Source organism: Pungitius pungitius, chromosome 5 (assembly GCF_949316345.1).
Source record: "Pungitius pungitius chromosome 5, fPunPun2.1, whole genome shotgun sequence".
In the NCBI taxonomy this organism is placed as follows: Eukaryota; Metazoa; Chordata; class Actinopteri; order Perciformes; family Gasterosteidae; genus Pungitius; species Pungitius pungitius.
The window spans coordinates 17,035,086-17,055,343 of record NC_084904.1 but is presented as its reverse complement, the minus strand read 5'-3'; the positions used below and the strand labels follow the sequence as shown (position 1 = coordinate 17,055,343).

Below are 20,258 nucleotides of genomic sequence, written 5' to 3'. Positions count from 1 at the left end.
CGCTACGGCGACCGGGCTTCAGGGTCTCGGGGGGCCGGCCGCTACGGCGACCGGGCTTCAGGGTCTTGGGGGGCCGGCCGCTACGGCGACCGGGCTTCGTGGCGGGGGGCGCCGGGCGGTGCGGCTCTGGCGTCGTCGTGGCGGGGGGCGCCGGGCGGTGCGGCTCCGGCGTCGTCGTGGCGGGGGGTGCCGGGCGGTGCGGCTCCGGCGTCGTCGTGGCGGGGGGCTCCGGCCCAACCCCTGACCCCACCCCCCCTTCAAGGACCGACTTCCAGGCGGTCCCAAGAGGGTGGGAGGGAGGGGTCATGGTCAGGCGCCGCGGGGCCGGGACCGGGGGCGTGGTTCTCGGGGCTGGAACGGGCGCTGACGGGGTTCTTGGGGCAGGAACGGGCGCTGACGGGTTTCTCGGGGCAGGAACGGGCGCTGACGGGGTTCTCGGGGCAGGAACGGGCGCTGACGGGGTTCTCGGGGCAGGAACGGGCGCTGACGGGCGTCTCGGGGCAGGAACGGGAGCTGACGGGCGTCTCGGGGCCGGAACGGGCGTTGACGGGCGTCTCGGGGCCGGAACGGGCGCTGACGGGCGTCTCGGCGCAGGAACGGGCGCTGACGGGCGTCTCGGCGCAGGAACGGGCGCTGACGGGCGTCTCGGTGCAGGAACGGGCGCTGACGGGCGTCTCGGGGCCGGAACGGGCGCTGACGGGCCTCTCGGCGCAGGAACGGGCGCTGACGGGCGTCTCGGGGCTGAGTTAGGTGCCGGCACTGGGGGGGCGCGTCGTCTCCTCTCTCCCGGGCTCCTTCTCCTGGGATTGAGGAGATCCCGGAGCTCTAAGCACGCCCTTTGGTAGCTTCTGGGGCCAAATATGAAATTTGTTTCACGCCGGAAAAACGGGCTCCTCACATCCAGGTAGTCCGGGCCCAAGTCACACCAGGAGTCTGCTACGAGTCCTTACGTGGTCGCGTCATTCTGTCACGTAGGCGTGGAGGTGCAGGCGGAAGCAGGACTCAAATGCAGGGTCTTCCACGAGAAGTGCTCTTTATTTCACAAAACAAAAACCGACGTGCTCCAACCACGGGAGACATTAGACAATGACGCGACAAAGGACAACTGGCACACAGGGCTTAAATACACAAGGGAGGTGCAGGTGATTGGACACAGGTGGAGACAATCACGCAATCACAAGACAAGGCAGGAAGTGAAGTTAACCCAGGACCACAAGAGACATGAAACTTCAAACTAAAACAGGAAGCGAGGCCAAACCGTGACACCTGGTTTCCGGTCCTGTGGAGGTTCAGATGGACGGAGGGACGACGCGGCCTCGGGGAGCCTCTCTTCCCTGCCGGCAAGGCGCGGAACCGACACAGTCTTAGTCTTGATGTCTGTTTGCGCTATGGAGTTTACGGCACAGCCTCCTGCCATTAGAAACAAACACTAATTGCTCATTGGCCCCTGGGTTGGGCTTTGCAGCTGGGGACATGTGGCTAAAAATAGCACTGCTTGTTCTCAGGAGTGGCGGGCACACAGCACACAGCACCACGGCAATAGCATTCAATGCTTAAGCACGGCCACAAATGTCAGGGTGAGGTGCAGCACCACCGTCACAGGGTGGGTGAACTGGGAGCCGCACCCCCATCCCAGTTTTTGGCCAACTTTGCTAAATCTTTGTCTTTGTGAGCGTGTTTGGTTTGTGGCGCCGGCAGCCCCTATAGGGCCGCTTCGCGAGGTCTTCGCCTTCCGGGCTTGAGTCCAGTTACAGCGCTCCATCTATGACACAAAAGCAGCATCTGGTTCCACCTGACCGGGGTCGTGAATAATTGAATAAGCTGCATTATTATTTCCAGCCAGCTCCGCTAGCTTGGCAATAACAAGCCGTTTAGGTAGTGCTTCCAGCATTGGTGGCTGAGTGGTTCAACACGGAGAAAAGGATGTTGTTTCACCTTGTTGGCGTCTTATACTTGTGTGGGTTTGTATCAGTATCTGGTTGAATAAGTGTTATTTTTCATTGATACACCAGCTCAATATGTTGCTGATTGCAGATTTTGGTACGCGAGTAAACAGAGCATTGCAAATCAGATGGGTGACTTTGGAGTCACAATTATACCAATCATGTCTTGTGACATGCAACGAATGAAAACGGTGGCAATGGTGGAAAGGTTTTTGCAATAAGAAAATGAAAAGACATATTTTTACTAGGGCTGTCAAAAATAGCGCGTTAACGGCGTTAATCAGCTGTTTGTTGTTAATTACGTCAATTTTTTTGACGCATTTCACGCATGCGCAGTGTGACAAATTATTCAGGTCAGTAAAGTGCCTCTTCCTCTAGGGAATGCACTTCATCCTATACAACACATTACTGCCACCTGCAGGCATATGTCAGGCCGTCAGGTTCAGCAAGTCGTTTGCGCCAGAGACCCGCACCCCCCCCCCCCCCCCCTCCCCGTTCTCGCGCAGCAGAACAGAGAAAAAAAGCTCCGCCCAGCAGAGCTTTGCTAAGAGCAGCGCTGAGATAAAGGACCATCGGAGAGACCCGTAATACTGTTCTGAAACATGCGGAGGAAGGGAAGCCAATGCGATCTAAATCCTCCCAGGTATGGGAATATTTCACACTGAAATGGGGGGTGTTAGCGGATTTCTTTGCAGCGCCAGTCGTTCTAATCGCCGCGCTTGACTTCAAGGTGTAAACTTTATTATTGTTCGGTCTGAAACGGCGCGCCCAGTGACGGGTGGTGCAGCAATATTGTTGTTCGGGTGGAAATCGGGAGAAAGGTCGGTCCGGGAGATTTTCGGGAGGGGCTTTGAAACATCGGGAGGGTTGACATGTCTGGTCATGTCTGGTCATCGCAGCCCTGAACCATCAGGAGCACAAACTCACAGCAGAGTGGGATAAACTGCAGAGGCTCGAGACCCTTCTAGAGCCATGCAGGGAAATCAGTCTGTGACTTATCAAATAACATTGCTTTGATTATTTTCTGAAATGAATTAAAAAATCAAATATCAATAACATGTATTTATGTAAAAAATAATAATGATGATAATAATGATAATTATGTATCTGTGTCCTGTTATTTATTTAGTATGCATTTCAGAAAGAAAAAATGGTTAGGATTCAGGTGTGATTAATCATGATTAATCCACTGAAAATTCTGATTAATTTGATTAAAATTTTTAATCATTTGACAGCCCTAATTTTTACTATATTGATTTGAATAAAATCCTTTGAATGATTTATTCTCTGTTTGCCCCCCCCCCGTAGTTCAGAAATGAAGTTGTGTCCCACCAGCGGCCAGGTGTGCAGCGTTTGGACAACTCACGTCTTGTAGAGGACACAAGCGGCGCTCTGAGGCTCAACACGAACACCCTGAGCCACCAAAGGCTGAAGCAGAAGTTACTGGTGAGTTCCGTGCATGAGAAGGAGATAAAGGCTTGTTGATGCATGGTCCATTAGAGGCAGTTGAGGACTGCGGAGGCATTTGCTTCCAGCGGCCGCCCGGCTTTCATGTTCTGCTCTATGCTGTGGATTGGGGACATGTGAACCGTGAGTTATTTTAACCTCCAGTTGTTGGTTATATTTTGAAATGAGCTGCGCCTGTGTTCATTTTGAGGCATCGTTGGGATAAACTGGGGCCAAAGTAGCAGTTTTCTCTGCTATTCAAGACCTTTCACCATTTAAGGGAAACTGTCAGGAGACAATCTTCTAATTTAAAGGCTTCTGTGGTCACGGAGGAGATGCAGGACGACCAACTGGCTAATTTCATGTTAGAAAAAGGGCATGACATCCTCCATAATATCTGGATAAATATAGTGTAAGAGGTCATCAAGTTTTGATTTATTGGCAGTAGCACCAAGCAACCAATGTTTTCAGTATCTAGTTAGTGTAAATGTTTGAAGATCCATGTCTGAGGTTGTTAATAGGAACTGTACGGTTACTGCCTTCAGTAGTTTCATTTATCATAAATGTGTCTGAAAATACAGCACTAAACTAAAAACTAATGGCTTCCGTATTTTAACCCACAGTTATTTCAAGAACCTGTTTGGCACAGGAACCCTCATTGAAGAGGTGGTTTTAATACCAATTTATGATTTAATCTGTTCCCGGTTTTCAAGCAGAAGATGGATTGAGACCCGCTGAGAAAATTGTCCGTGGAGAAAATGTATTTAAATATCCAAAATATAGTGTATCGCTTTATTTTTTAACAATGTGATACAAGTACTGTTTGGCCCAGTAGCCATGTTGTTCAAAAAGGTGGTGGACAGTAAGCGACAGGTTGCCGCGGCGAAGCTGGCTTTGTCTTCCTCAGGCTTCCTCTCGGCTGCGATATGTCACAGCGGGGGGCTGGTTGTAATTCCCTCGGCTTCCCCTGACGTCTGGGGTACAATACGAATGAGCTGCATCGATTAGACCTCAGCGTGGTGCTTGTGCAAAGGGGATGGGTTGTCTGTGTGTGTGTGCGTGTGTGTGCGTGTGTGTGTGTGTGGTTGGAGGTGTGGAGGCTGCTGGCCTTCTGTCTTGCATCCCATCGGCACTTACCACACTGTTGTCTTCACAGTGGGCAACGTTTTGGGGGACATCCATAAACTGTACGCTGTGTCATTCGCAGCTTTTTCTTGCGCGTTAATGGACATTTCAGTAGCTAAGACCACGCCATCCACCGAGGGCGTTTCACACGAGAGAACGTGGCGTTGACTGATTCAGTCTGGTCGATCGGATGGGTTGCGGGGAGCTACGTCAGAGGCAAACCCCTTCAGGGCCCTCCGAAAAGTTGGGGAAAAAAGAGGGAGAGGAAAGAAAAGAAAAAGAAAAGGGGTTGGGAGGGTTTTCAGGATGCGGACTTGACAACAAGAAGAGCGGGTTGAGTTGTATTTATAGAAATACCAGAAGAGGCGTGTTGGAGGCGTGGTCTTGCTCCCGAAATTATGCTAATTAGTTCCACTCTAACTGAAGAAAAGTAGCGACGGTGAGATAAGAAACTAACAAAGACGTTCTTTCATCTTCATCTTTTTAAACTTTAAAAAGATTTACGCCAAAGCACCCAAATTTGATTAATAACGTTTTAAAAAAAAGTTAGTAGCAGTTAGTATTTAGTTATTTATTCTTAAATAGTATTGTATAATGATTGAGGTTTGATTGAATTATGTATTAAGATAGCCTTTTCTGTTTTTGTAGTGAAATTTGTTTAATAATTTGTTGTAATTTAATCCTACATTGTTTGGGGTAATTCGTTTGTTAATTGAATTACTAATTAATTTGGTAATGCTGTCGGCATGTGGAGGTAAGTTAAGGCCGTAGGCAGGTATAGGACCAGCATGCACTTGGGTAATGTATAGTTATTTACCAGCGTGGGAAGGCAGTCAATTTATGTTTATGTGTTTGTTGGCTTGTCTTGTGAGAAAAATAAATATGAAACAGAATGAAAGCCTTGAAAACAAACCAGTGGTGCACCAGAGGCGCTTTGACACAATTGTTTATTCATCCCAAGGGAGAATGGCCACTACATGTGCTGTATGTCTGTAAAACTCTCCAAAGATCTGGACAAATTGTAAGTGTAATCATGCATTCGCCTGCACATATAAGCTTGGAGTTTGTGATATCACTTTGGAGATGTTGCATCTGTTCAGCTCTAAATCTTTTTCATAATTACAGAATACTTGAATGACGTGACACAAAATCTCTCCGCTTGTACCTGTGGCGGTTGCTGGGAAACGAGTGCTTCTGAGTAGTCAACTGGCATCTTACGGTGCCATTAAGCCGGTGTTCTGCACCGCTCAGTCAACGGAGAAATGGACTAGGAGGAAATAAGTCACTGGTGAGGGGGTGGGTGGTGTTGTTGGTTCCTTGAAGTGGAAAAACAACTGCATCAGTAATTATGAATACTAAACGGTTCTACCCAAGACCCAGTGAAGAGGTAATGAAAAACTGACAGAGCATAAGGCACTTCTTCAGCAAGCTCCATTAGCCTGCAGCTCTGTAATATTATGACTGATATGCAATCAACAAACTGCGCGCGTACTCTGGTAAAGGTAGTTTCCCCTTGTGTACCCAACACTAGCGAGAGATGTTAATAAAAGCGAGGTCTTTTTAAAAAAAAAAAAAAACTTTTTATTTTATTGTTGTTGTCCTCTATTAGGCGCGGATAATTGTGCTAAAGATGGAATCCCACGTGAACAATGATTATTTTCGCTCATCGCACTTTCTAAGTGTCAATCTCCTACCAATAAATGATGCGCCCCGAGAACAGTTTGAGATAATTCACAGGTGTGTTTTTAAAGCCTTATGTTTTGGCCACGTTTGGATTGTGCGGACAGGAGCAGAATAATGTGCCTCCAAACCGACAGAACGGAAATGTTCAACCATTAGAAAAGGCGCTTTTGTACAGTTTATTTTCAACAAAAAAAAATGCAGAACCAAAAAGCAACAAAAATATAATTTAATCCCAAACCTTCTCGCTTACGCTAAACTGAGCTAAATTGTCTGGCTCTGCAGGTGCATCTGTCAAAGACTGTTCGAAGCAAGGTTTAAGCACTTATTTTATATTGAGCGCTTGGAAGAAGGGAACATGCAGTATATGCTGTATGAAGTAGACACGATTTACTGCCCAATGAAGCAATGGGATGCTATGGCAAAGAGTAAGGCAATGCGTTTCTCTTGGTGCCGTTGCAAAGCCCCCTTCGCCGTCTCCATAACCTTTTTTTTTTCTTCCTGTTCTCTGATTTGCTCACCTGCATGTCGATGAGCTGAGTATATGACCTATTACCCATCTGTCTGTGGGAGCGTCTGGCAGAGCTGAGCAGACTTTTAAGGGGTGTGAAATGAATCATTGGAGCACTGATCATAGACACGCATTACAAAGATTAAAAAAATGAAAAGAAATCACAGGACCGATATCATAGATTTTGGTTCCTCATCCCTGTTCTTCTAAACAACTGAACAAAAAGCATTCTCCGCTGTCATCTGAATGCGTCGTGTACTCTCGCCTACACTGCCGTCAATGCCAGATTTGTAGATCATTCATTTTCAGAAAACATGAACCGCACACAGAAGAGCAGAGAACGGATGTGAGACGCACAAATCTCAACGACACTTTGAATACTTGAATACCTTTCTCCTCTTGTCCCACATAATGCACACTTGTATGAACTGTAGCTTCTCACAAACTACTGCACAGGCCGAGATCTCTGCCTGCTGGGACAGGATGTTACGTGAGACAAGCAGGCGTGGATTTGTGATTTTGTCATTTATTTTCACCCTGTGAGAGCATTTTATTGTTGTTGTTGTTGTTGTGTGTGTCCTGGGGTGTATTGATGTGGGAGGGCCCCGCGCTAGGGGGGGGGGAACATCATGTTTACATCACTTGTAATGAAATTAGAGCAGTGTGTGGCGTCCGCACTACAGGCCTCCACTGATCCTCTAATTCAATTACCCCCCCTTATTAACGCTCGGATGCTGCCGGCTGACCCAGGACCGCACACTGCTTCTTCCACACAACATTCCCTCAGCGGCCCCCGATCCCGCTTCACCAGCGGAAGACTAGTTATTAGTCGGATGTGTTACTGACGCACTGATCACCCAGGACTCTCCCGGATGGTGTGTTGGTTTTGTGAGGGAAGCGGCAGAAGTGCGTTCTCAATACTGGTAGCACCAATGCCGTTACTGGGGGGAGAGCAGTGGAGAGCGGGGGTCGGACTTCAACCAGAGGATCGGTGGTTCGATTTGGGGCTCTGCTGGTCCACTTGTCGATGTGTCCTTGAGCGAATAGAGAACTAAACCCCAAACTGCTCCCTTAGCTGTGACTACGGTGTGTGTACATGGCCTGAATGGTGGTTACTGGCGGGTGTCACTTTGTATGGTAGCGCCTGTCATCTGTGAATGGTTGTGAATGTGTGAACGACGTCGTGTTGCGTTAAAGTGCTTACAAGACTAAGACGTTTTTAATGTTGGGCAGTGATAAATCTTGTTGATTTTGAATAGTTATTGTGGCTGATTTTTTAGACAACATCTTTCCCATTTTATATTCTTAAACGTAGAATGTATCCTGTGCAATACGACCCCATGCAATTCTGAATTGTTATATAAGATCATGCAACTACACCCCCCTACACGCCATTAACAATCTAAGAATTGTTTATCCAGCACAGAAAACATGTGTTGTCATTCACAAGCGACAAACACGTAAACTGTACGACTGTGTTGCTATTGGAACGAGGCCCACGGCTTCTCTCACAGGTCTGCAAGGAGCTGGAGGAAGGTACGGCGTGATGTAACACGCAGGGTGTCTGTTGCCAGCCGGCACACATGGGAAAAGGGCAAACACACACACACACACACACATACACACACACTGACGTACACACACACAGCCCTGTTTGTTGTCAATTCCTTTTCCATACCAGATAACCTTACACTTATGATGCTGTGATAGCGTTTATCCCAGCCTTATCACAGATAGCAGGGAGAAGGAGGGGGGGGGGGGGGTTTCTTTCTCTTCTCCTCCACGGTCGCTGTTTCCTCGCCTGCTGACAACAGCCACCTCCATCCCCTGATTGGTCCGTCCCAAAGGCTCCACAGTGTTATCTTACTCTCTCTGGACGCTGGACGGATTGATTCAGCAGCAGCTTGCCTCCGAATTAAAGGAAACGTTAAATGAGACCTGCCGACTACACCTGGCGCTGGTAGTATCTTGCTACGCCTTAATAAAAGGAAACACTGCTTCATATCTCACAGAATGAATTGGGGAAGTGTCTGATGTTGAGCTGGTTAATGGGTTCATCACAGGTTTGTAAAACTCCCCTGTCTTTTGACCTGCTTGAGTGAATCCCACAATGAGGCTAAATCATCTCATGCCCACATTCGCGACTTCACAGCTAAATCTCTGCCAAGTTTCTCGATCTGTAGCCACTGCATTGGGCTTATTAAAATTCCAATCTGCCACAGACTCTGTTGCTCGCCTCGCAGGATGAATGTGCCCTTTTAATAATGTAACCGGTTTTAACAAGATCGTAAAGTGTTCATCTAACTTTCATAAGCCCTGTTAGCCAAGTGACACATTCATGTGACGACAGGAATCACTTTGGCCGTCCCTCAATTTTTGAAAATGGGAACAGTGTTTTTCTTTTCCTCCTTCTTCTTCTTTGGCTTCAGCTGCACGCAGGCTGGGGAGTTTTGCCTTAATCTACAGCTGCCTGCAGGGAAGGCTGAGCTTGTTGCTGTTTCACCCCTGTGGCTCTGAAATAGAGTCTAGCCATGATGAGGGAGATTTAGATTGGCCTTCTGGTAACTGATAGCACTCCGCTGAACCCTCCCCCTTCTCCTCTGCCTCATCCATAATGAAGACGAGTTGCACAGGGCTAAACCTTGAAAACCCAGCCGATCTCAGACGCAGCTGGAGCGTCTGACACGGTGTTTAAAATGCATTCACGGCTGATAAGCTCTCTCTGTTTTTGCATGTTTTACTGTGGTGTTTAATATTCAGTGACGTTGGTGGAACCTGGGCGGGCGTGTGAGAGTGACATGAATGCAAGAGCTGCCGGGCTGATCTGGTTTGAGCGTCGCCGTTTGAGTAACGTGACCTTCATGAGCAGATTAAAATATGTAGCAGGCGTGCATTGATTTTTTTTTTTGACCGACCACTGGTATTTATGGAGCCAGTGCAGAAATATTGATACACTATCGCTGAAAGAAAGATCTGACTTTGTGCATCTATCTGTGCGTGTGCACTCGTGGGCCAATAGAGAGAGAAAAAGGCATGACAACAGATAGCACCGGATCCAAAAGGACAGCTCATATGTTTTTTGTAACCTAAATCTGCTTGTGACCCAGCAGCAGCTTAATAAGGTCATTCCAATTATGTGGTGGCTAAATAAAATGATTGTCATTGACGTCTCCAAGCTGCGCCGTCAAGTTTAAAGGGACAGTTCCTACCTAAACCTCAAATCCAGAGAGTAGTTTAGCACTATTTTTTGGAGGGGGGGGGGGGCATTGAGCATTTTGGCTGTAATTCTTGTCAGCCTCAGCCGGGCCTCTATGTCGAGAGCTTACTTTGTTCAACGTGATATTCGGCCGCAATTTGTATTTTCAAAAGTAGTGAGAGTGAGCGCAGTCGGCAGAGCTAATGAAAGCTATCATTATGCCTGCATTTACTGTTGAGTTTTATGTCTATAGACAAGTAAGAAGCTTTTAATTTTGTGTTAAGCACAGACCTCATTTCAAGCACCGAACCAAAAATCCATGAGGAAAAAAAAACACGGACTGTGAGACTCTGTCTGTTTTTATGTAATATTCTTTTATTTCAGGACATTTGTAGAAAATACTCTATTTTTAGATCTTTGTGTAATTATGAATCATCAGGAGGTGGGTGATTATGCTCATTTGAGTGCCCCTTAATTAGATTGGTGCCTGGGTGGAATTAAAGGCCAACAATGGCCGCCAGCATACAGACGCAGGAGCTGGCTGATAAGCCGGCCATTCACAGGGTCACAAGAGTTGCGATGAGCTGTGGCTTTGTCTGGAGTGTTGTTCGTTGTGTTGGTCTATAACCCACTGGGCTCCCTTGAATTGCTCTTTTGTCCAAGCTTGGGGCGGCTTGTTTGTCGGAGCGTTTTGTAAATCATTTTTTTCTGAGAACTTGTTTAGTTGACTGTAAAGATCGAACGGCTGCTTCTTGCTGTCGTCTGCGTAGTAGGTTCTTTAGGAGGAATGTGAGGGGCAAGTGGTCCTCACTTAGCTGACACGACTTTGTGTTCAAATGGTTTGTTGAGGGTTTTTTTCTGGATCATTTGCTTTGAACGCCATCGGCCTCCCTCTGCTTTTAGCTCTCTGTCCTCTTTGTTTTTCTTTTGCATTTGATGTCTTAGGCAGACGGCTTTCAAGTGAAACCAGAGCCCGCTCGGGAAAGTCCTGTAAATATGTGAATGAACATCAGTTATATTTTGTGTATCTTACTGGCATCTAAAAAAATATCCCAGAGCTGAATCGTGCTCCACAAAGCTCAGAGTGTCGTCTGACAGTGGTCTTGGTACTGAATATTTAACTTTCACTTCTTGAGAGAGTAAAAGGTGAAAATAGTCACACAAAAAAAGGATGAATGTTTACATCTTCAAAAGAAGTGTTTTATTTTTGTAACCATTGGTGCATGAAGAGGCTGATCGATACAACGCGTCGTTGCCATGCTGGCCTTGAGTTCATATTAATTTTCTCTGTCAAACCCCCCAGCCTATAAATTAGTCTGTGATGAAGTATTATCAGGTGAGTGGAGCTATTGCAGTATGCAGTAACCCAATCCACAGGCTCGTATTGCACGCGCAGCATGAACTTCGGGATCGGGTGGCAGACTTATTCTGCAGGTTTCAGCATAACTCTGTGAAGAGAGGTCTGTCTATTTCACCTTCTCTGCTACGCTCCGGACTGGACCTGTGGAGACATAAACCTACCGTTTGTCACCTGCTCATGTGGACATGAGGGAACTAGTTTTTAAGGCTTGCACTGTCTCTGTGTGGGAGAAGGTAAGGTCAGGCCGGTGGAAATTGTGATCTTGGTACAGCGTGAGTGAGAAAGATACAAGAAGATTCAAATGGATGGAATTATGTCTTTTTGGTGCTTTATTACGGGGACAAGCTCTTCTGACCTTTGGTTTTGAGGAATTTTTCATAAACGAAACTGCTAAAGTTATGATGCAGAAGTCCTTCATAAAAAACGACAAAACGTTCTTATATAGTGTATTATTTCTTTGATAACAATTTATAAATCAATGAGAAAAACTGTGAATTGACTGTTGCATATTGCGTCTTCATCGAGCCTTTGAGATATTGTGTAGTAGTGGGAGAAAGCTCCCCATCCTCTCTGTGCACTCTTTCGGGAATGGTCTTAATGCCCAAGGAAATTTCTAGAGAGCATCAAATTTACTTTGTCAAAACAAAGTAGACACTGGATGTTGCTCCAACTAAACATTCAGGGAGATTTATGAGAAATATGAGCTATGAGAGGTGTTTTGGCCTTTTCTTTCAAAGGAGTCAGGCTGGAGCTAATGATTATTAACCTTTTTTGATTCATCAGAGTATTTTGATCATTTATTTTATTCTATAAAACATCAAACATTTGTACAAAGCATCCATCAAAGGATTTTGTATTCCAATGATGTCTGATTTCAATATTGCGGCAGCCCAGTACAATAACCGAGAAATGCAACATTATCGCTGATTAATTAATTGATTTTCTATCCGTCAGCTAATCAGTAAATAGACTGCAAGTTTCAGCTTTGAAAACTGGCACTCGAAAGACGTGATTTACTGACGTTGTTCTGGAGAACATTCAACATTTCCCCGGCCCTCTGTTTCAAACCTCGTGTTGTACTGAGGGACCTGCAGTGGCCTGTCTTCATTACGGTAACTTGACCGTGATGGAAGGTCACCCATAAAACATTAAGCTTGGGCACAACATTGTCCTGTGCTCCTTTGCGTTGGAGCTGCTGCTGCTGTTGCATAACAGCTGGATAGCATATACGCCAACCTGCTGGGACTCCTCTAACTGCTCTTATTCACATTTTCTTTGGCTTTCAACCCGACTGAAAGGCAGGGAGTGTTGTATTTCCTTGCTGCATTGCTGCTATAAGCACTGCCTTCTACTTAAAGAATGCCTCTCCCGTCTTTCTCTCTCTGCACTGATGATGACTCACACTCCAACACACCCTGCAGAAATCTCCTCTCATGCACCCGAGAGAGAGAGAGAGAGAGAGAGAGAAGGGAGGAGAATGTTTTTCATGTTTCTCTAACAGACACAGGATCTGTTCATGTGTCCTGATACCTGCTCTGTTCTTCCTTTGAGAAAAAAAACCCGTACTCATCAGTATTTTCTCTGGTTCCCGGTGGGGGGGATAAGGCTGATGTGTTGTGGTTTTTTATACTCAATTCCCTCAAATATACTTTACATTTATTCTTTTCTTATCTGCAACCAAGGTTTCTTACCTCCCACGAAGGAGAAATCACAACATGGCTCACCAATTGATGGGAGGGAATTATTGAGTGTTGAGTGACAGATCAGAGCGTGAGCAGACATTGCATCCATTGAGAGTCAAAGGTGCCATTTATAGATTGTCCTCGTGATCCTCTGACCGTAGTCTGCCCTCCAGTGAGAGAGCTAACATCGTGTGACATTTGCAGCGATGCCGAAGTCCGGCCTGCACGTGCCGCGGTGCCTCAGGTCCGCCGCCCTCCGGCTTCTGTTCTCTGCAAAGAGAGCAGAGACACAGAGCGTGATTAATGGCCATATATATGTGCAGCAGAAAAAAACACACCAGGCCTGTCTGCCCCGCCATTTGCTAACCCACGGACCAGCAGGCTGAGAATTACATAACAGATCTGCAAACTTGCTCATGCTGATTCTTAATTGCTCGGCGTGGTTCATTGTGCGGGACGGCGGAGGCCTTGTGCGGAGCACGAGTGTCAGGTGGGATGACGGTCCCGGGGAGATGCGAGCTGTCTCGGGTTCACAGGGGTTTGCCCGCAACCCGGTCGCTCTCCCGGTCGCTTTAACATGACCCCCCCCCCCCCCCCCCCATGAGTTCAGCTCTCTCTGGAAGACATGTTTTTATCACTCCCCTCTCGTGCCACTCTGGGCTTGACTGCCACTCTGTTTTTTTTTTCTTTTTTTCTTTTAAGAACGCGCTATTTTTAGCGGCCCGTGTCAAAACACGGCTGTCTCATCCGGCGTATGTATGTGCTCACTGAAATAACTTCCCCTTACCCAGAAGGCTTGAGTGGTTTCTTCAGCTACATGTGCTGAAGCCCTGTTCGCTGCGCTTCACACACTGCATGCAGACCCATTACGCAACCCTGTGCATCAGCCGTGAGGCCGGCGGGCCAGAGCGGCAGCCAGCTACCAATCACTCCCCTGCTCATCCTCCCTTCCTCTCCCGTTTTTTTTCTTCTTTTTTTTATCTCTTTCTCCGTCTGTCGGTTTTGCCCTGACCCTTCACTCTTTGTTATTTTTTGTGGTTCACAGTTTGTTTTTTTTAAAAGGTAAAGGAGAACGCATGCTGCACGGATTTGTTTGTATACAAAATGATAGTAGTTCTGTCTTTTTTTGGGGGGGAGTGGGTAAAAGCTGTGGATTGCCGCTGGCATGCAGTGTAGTTCTCCCTCGGTGTACTGGAGTGTGAAGGCAGGTCAGTAGGGGCCAGAGGAAGAGGAGAGGATGATCTATCCTTTGTTGTCAGTGGGCTTCCTGTGTGCTCTGCCTCATCTTAATGCAAAGTCAAGGGGTTTTTTTTCTTCAAAAATCTCATGGGCATGGTCAATACTCAGAGGGCTCTCAACAGGTTTAACAGAAGCTTCAATGTGCCTGGAATTCTTAACATGCCATCTATTTATGATGATTGAAGTTGTAGATGCATATCTTTTGAGAATGCATGTATTGTTCTCCATGGACACAGGTTGTATGTCAATCAAATCACATTGTGATTTAAACATACATCTAGATACTCAAATAAATCAGATGAAAGATTTTGAACATATAGCAATGGAAATACTGAAATATACAGTAAAGGTGAAAAAGTGAATTTCTCAAAAAGTTGAACTATTTCATTAAGTCGTAAGAGTCGTAAAGACTAACTAAATCATGCTCTGAGTCATATTCTGCACATAGATTATATCATGGAATTCACTGCCAAATGTCACACTGAAAAAAGCACATTATGTTCCATACAAGTCCACCCAGTGTGTAGAGAGTGCGTCCGCTTTGACGCGCTCGTACACCAGCTGAATCTCAGATATGAACAGTGTCCATTAAGGTGTTTAATGAGCCTCAGACAGATATTTGAAGTAGTTCAAGAGTTTTAATTGAATGAGCTGGGATATCAGAGAAGCAATGTCACGCTCTCTTTCACAGACGCACACCGACACACACATACACACACACACACACACACAGTCTATCATATTCCTTCTGTTGCTATTTTCAAAGCATGAGAAATGCTTTGGAAGACATGAAGACTGCACAGAAACTCCACTCATGTGGCTTTGTGCAGTTGGAGTCCTGCATCAACTTGTATGTGGATGTAGCAACCTTTTGCAAAACACCATCTCTTCATTTATCCAGCTTTTGCTTTGCCAGCACAAATACCATGGTAACTGCTGAGAGCAGTCAAACATTTGCCTAAATGTTCTCAGAGGAAACATAATCAGTGTTCTCCTGTGTTGCACCAAAGGCAGAATAAGGCTTTTTTTTTCACTGCTTTCACCGGACTGCGCTTCGATAGAACAACCAATCGAAGGCACCACGTCGTATCTGTTGTCAGTGTATGCAAGCAGCTATTCAAAAGCAAGATATAGTGTCTTTGCTCAGACCCTTCACATGTACTAGCTGCTGTGTTACCGTGTGAGGGCTCATTAAGGCTGGAGGGACTTCCGGTGCACATAAAGTGCTTGGATCAGTACAAATGTGGGTTCTGTTCCTTCTAAAGCCCTTGCTGAGTGGCGGCAGTAGAAGTTGATGGTGCTACAGTAGTGTCTGTCTTGGGAACCACAGTCAGGCACACACACACACACACACACACACACACACACACACGTAGGCATGTACACGTAATTACCATATGTAAAGTCCCTGCTTGTAAAAATTCAGTGAAGAGAAATAGATCTGGGGAAAAAAGGAACGACTATTGCAACTGTTATTACAGTGATTGCGACGTTTGTCTCGCCCGTCGCCGTCTCGTATCCAGGCGTCCGCCCTGGACCTTTCTGAGTCCATTTCCAGGAAGCATAAAGCTGCACTGCAGTTCTCTTTTTGTCACGCTGAATCCTCAAATTGGAGTCCGCGGTGAAAGAAAGAGAGAGTCCAATGATTGACAGGTTGGAGGGTTGTTTTTCAGCTGTTCATCCTCTCCCCCCGGTGAGCGGGGGAATCAAAGTCCTGACAGCTCCTCTCTGATTCCTGGATGAGGACCAGCGAGCATATTGACAATCAGGCCGTTGTTTGTTTATATGCTAATGTCGGACTCTGACAAACACGCACGCACCACGACTCACCTTCTGTTATACTGTTGGTTTGCGAAAGGCAGACTTCTGATTAATCTTAACTCCAAATCGGTTTTGACGGAATCTTTTGTCGTTTTTTTTGTACTCAGCTGATCACCGAAATTAAGCTCACTGTGACAAAGGCCGCAGCAAAATTAGTGGTCCTTTTTTACGCCCTGGAGACATTTCAAGTCATTTCTTCTCAATTGAGCCTCAGCAGGGAGGCCTCTTCATTTGTTCAATGTTAATTTGTTAGTATGATCATGTTTGTCTTGTATACTCTGATTTGTATTTTTTTGCTCCATTTACTTATTTTCGTTTTTTCAAATAAAAATAGAAAGGATACTATTGACATTTAAATTATTTTCCTGCCACACTAAAGGTTATTCAGTCAATGGCGCTTTGTATCAGTCAGTTGGTCCGTCCACCCTCTTTGAACCCGAGATGAAATATCTGGACAACTACCATAGAAAGGTTTGCCCTTGAGCTAGCGTTTATCATTTAGCACAGCAACACACAGTCCCTGGCATTGTAGCACCTTCTATATAGAAATGTAATAATAACAATATTGTTATTTGAATGAAGTAAATTCCATGCACAAGCTCACACACATTTCACAGAAACGTTTTTTGTTTGATTTATATGTTTGTTTATGTTTATATTCTCGTCTTTTTAATACCTCCTTGTATATTGTGTTTTCCTATGTCTTCCATACAGATGACATGACTAGTGCTGAATCAAATTTCCCTGTAGCCACTGCTTTCTTTATTATGTCTCTTCACCCGTCCTCTTGTATGATTTGGCCCTTGGACGCTAAACCCCGAGCTCACATAATGAGCAGTAATTGAGCGTCCTGTAAACTGGCAGCGACGGTTAGAGAGCGTCCCCCCAGATGGGCTGCAAAGGCGTCCGTTTCTGCAGCATTTGTGCCAGACTCCTGTGGGTTGAGAGCCTCACTCTTTATCTCATCCCGAGCACCACCTGTCTTCCATTACTGGACATCTCCTCGCCCACGCTCTAATGTGAAAACGCCTCACGTCAGAATCTGTCTGGCTTCGCTGAGGTTAAAAGTCAAGACTGACGCCTCGTAATGATCGATTCATAGACACGCAGCCTTTCTGACTTGCTCGTTTTCCTCGCTGACAATCCTCTACCCCGGACCATTTCCATTTTCCTTTCCCTGGCATTAAAGACCCATTAATGGACACTGCCGCTGCCACTGCGGCTATACTTCAAGCTAGATTGTGCTAAGGGAGAGATGTTAGAGCCTGGTGCACAGTGATGCTCTCACTCCGCACTAAAGGGGATCAATGCTGTGTCAACATATTCCGGCTCATGACTGGTTACAGCAGTATCGAGCAGCATATGTGTTGGGCAACATCACGTTTGTTACCCTTTTGACAAAAGGACATAGAAGTGAAGGTGTGCTCATTATGATGGATTTTGCAACCTGGAAGGCCAACTAAATGGTCGGCAGCTGTTGGAATGTACGCGATGAATAGGGAGGCGACGCGGAGCTGTTCCCTGCATCCAGCACAGCTCCTCCCAGCAGGATGGAGCAGCATATGTCTGGGGCTCTGGCTCAGGATCAAAGCGGGAGACGCGCCACCTCAGAGGGCGACAGCCCGATCTCACCTTCACCTTTTTTTTTACATTCATCGCAGGTTCAGATTATATTATTGGGCATAAAATGACACAACTCAAACAGTTCCAGTCATGTCAAAAGCTGCACCAGTTTAGATCTGAGGGTTAGCTGTATATACCGCACAATTATCCATCTTAGTCTACCTTGACATTTCATAGGTCAGAGATGTTGTATTACCAGAGACATTGGGATAACACTGGATCAGAACAAATAGGACAGCATGTAATATTTTGTTATAATCAGCTTATCTGGTTGGGGCCCAAGTGTGCAGACAAACAGGCAGCTTGGTTCAATGTGAATCAATTTGATCATGGCAGGTTGCTGAGATTCTCCTTCTCTGCTGGCTTCTGACCGAGAGGAGCACAGATGTGAGAGCACAACCCCCCACAGACTGGAAGAGAGTGATTCTAGCAGAAGAGGAAGCATGAAAGGGAAGATGGCTCCTCTTTCTTTGTTTTACGGAGATTCCTTTACCGGAACACGGTGGTCACTGATCCGATCTTGTTATTGGTCTGTTTGTACTTTACAGTAATTTATACTGTACATCAAAGTACTGTGTAATTTATATGTCCATGTCAATATCTGCATCGAAAGCAGACACACAGGGGCCTAAAGTTTGGGGCCCTTTAGTTTGACCTAATCAAATGAATCCTAACTGCATCATTAATATTTCATTTTTGTTGTCCACGAGCCATTAATGTCTAGGAAAAGGATCGCATAAACCAAACCCATGTTTCAGCATATTTTAAAGAGTTTAAAAATTTTTTAAGTTTGCAGTCTGTGTATTTGAAATAGCTTCTTGAAGTGCCCACTCACATACCGCGCTGTGTACTATGTGTTCGATGTTTTGGTGAAGAGGTGATGCATGTTTAAGAGTCTTTTGTCACACAGCATTTACTCAGCTGCCACGGAAGATGAAGGTTACCATGTGAACCGGATCACAGACTACCGGAGCTTGGCCAGCAAATCCAGCCTGGGATGAGTAAGCCACCCGTGTCTGTCTGAGTGGGCAACAGCAGTGGGCTTTCAGCGTAGCTTGGTTGTAGCGCTAATCATCAGATGTTCTCTCTGTGGTCATTTGGTCATCGAAATGGTTTCATCTGCCAAAACGCTAAAAAACTAAACTGTTTATTTCCTTGATTTTCATTTTTGAATGCTGCATTGTCATAATGGATATATTACAAAGTACTGAATCCTCCTTCATCTCTTGAGTCTGTTGTTGCTGCATGAGTCATTGTTTGATTTCCATCAAGGTAAAAGTCTCGTCTGACATCTTTGTCTTCATGCAGGGGGATTATCAGATTTACTGTCTCTTCTCTTGAGCCTCACACACTGAGCTGTCTCTTTCAAATTAGCCTCCTGCAACAAACTTTCATTTGCTGTTTTTTTTTCTTATCCTGTTGCTCTCCTTTTATTTCTTTCATTAATAACTTTCTTACTATGGCCTCCGTAGTCAGTTTTTGCCCTCATTCATTATCATTTGTTTACTTCTCCCCTGCTGTGCCCCCGGTCTTCTCCACCTTTTGTTCTCTAGACTCATAACCGTGAGACTCATAAGACTCATAAGACATAAGCATGTCGTGTGGCACTCGGCTGCTCGGGGAGGTTGGACCCCGGTGTTTGTGGCAGCTGCATTTCTGATTCTGCAGCCGGCCAATTATTGGGGATCCTGGCAGGGAATGTGAAAGAAAAAAGAATGGAGAGAATTGAGGAGAGGAAGGCTTTGCTACTGCTGCATGATGTTTAATATGCCTGATAGAGGACGCCTCGCCGAGGTCTTACACCCGGGACGAAATGCCGCAGAGCTGAAGAGCTTAGACGGTAAATCCTGCCTCCATCCTATTTTTTATTTGGCCTGTTCTTGCTTCTTTTTCATTTGCATTCACATTTAGGTCTCCCTGATTTTACGTTGTATTAGATGATCATACGTCAACATCCCTTTTTTCCCTTCACCAAACTTTTCGACCTTTCTTCTTTGCTTCTGTGCGTGGAACAATGCACTTGTTGACACCTGGGATTTACTCTTGTTTTTCCTGTGAATGTGGGATTCAGCTTTCGGTCTGCAAGTCGCCGTGCATACACACACATCTGCATGCACAGTCGACACACAAGCACACACACAGATATACATCCTTGCAGGCAAGTACGTACAGTGTTAGTGGAGTGCAAGCATCTGTGCCTGCGCACACATACTTACGCCGTAGGGGTTATGCAACTTACTCTGCCATTTCAAATGATCTGAAATCACAAGTGTTTGCTGTGATGCAGATTACTGTCTGTCTGGGCCAGCAGTATAGTCATCCACTACATGGTGCTGAGTGAAACTAGTGCTTGGATGTTGAGTAACAAAGGAAAGTCCTCGCGGACAACATTCAATATTCTATCACTTTACTCCAGCCTCCTTGATGGCCTTTCCTTTCGCTGTGGCTTGCCTGGGGAAACGCAACCAACACACACCAGCGTGAAAAAGTGTCTCGGAACAGTTCATTTCTCAGGGAGCACTGTGGACATTTTGAGAGGCAACAAATTAGTTGTAAAGCTACAGAATGAGCCACATTTAGAGGGGATGTACTTTTTAAGCATTAAGTGCCTTTTCTTTTGGGTGGCCATGAG

General features: G+C 45.9%; 1 protein-coding gene across 2 annotated transcripts in view; it reads left to right on the top strand.

The window, feature by feature from the left end:
• Positions 1–20,258, top strand: part of rimbp2b (RIMS binding protein 2b) — a 64,954-nt gene that overhangs the window by 7,795 nt on the left and 36,901 nt on the right. For both annotated transcript variants that reach the window (XM_037481812.2, XM_037481819.2), the window contains exon 2: positions 3,252–3,389. The gene's annotated coding sequence lies outside the window, so the exon portion shown is untranslated. The remainder of the gene's footprint in view (positions 1–3,251; positions 3,390–20,258) is intronic.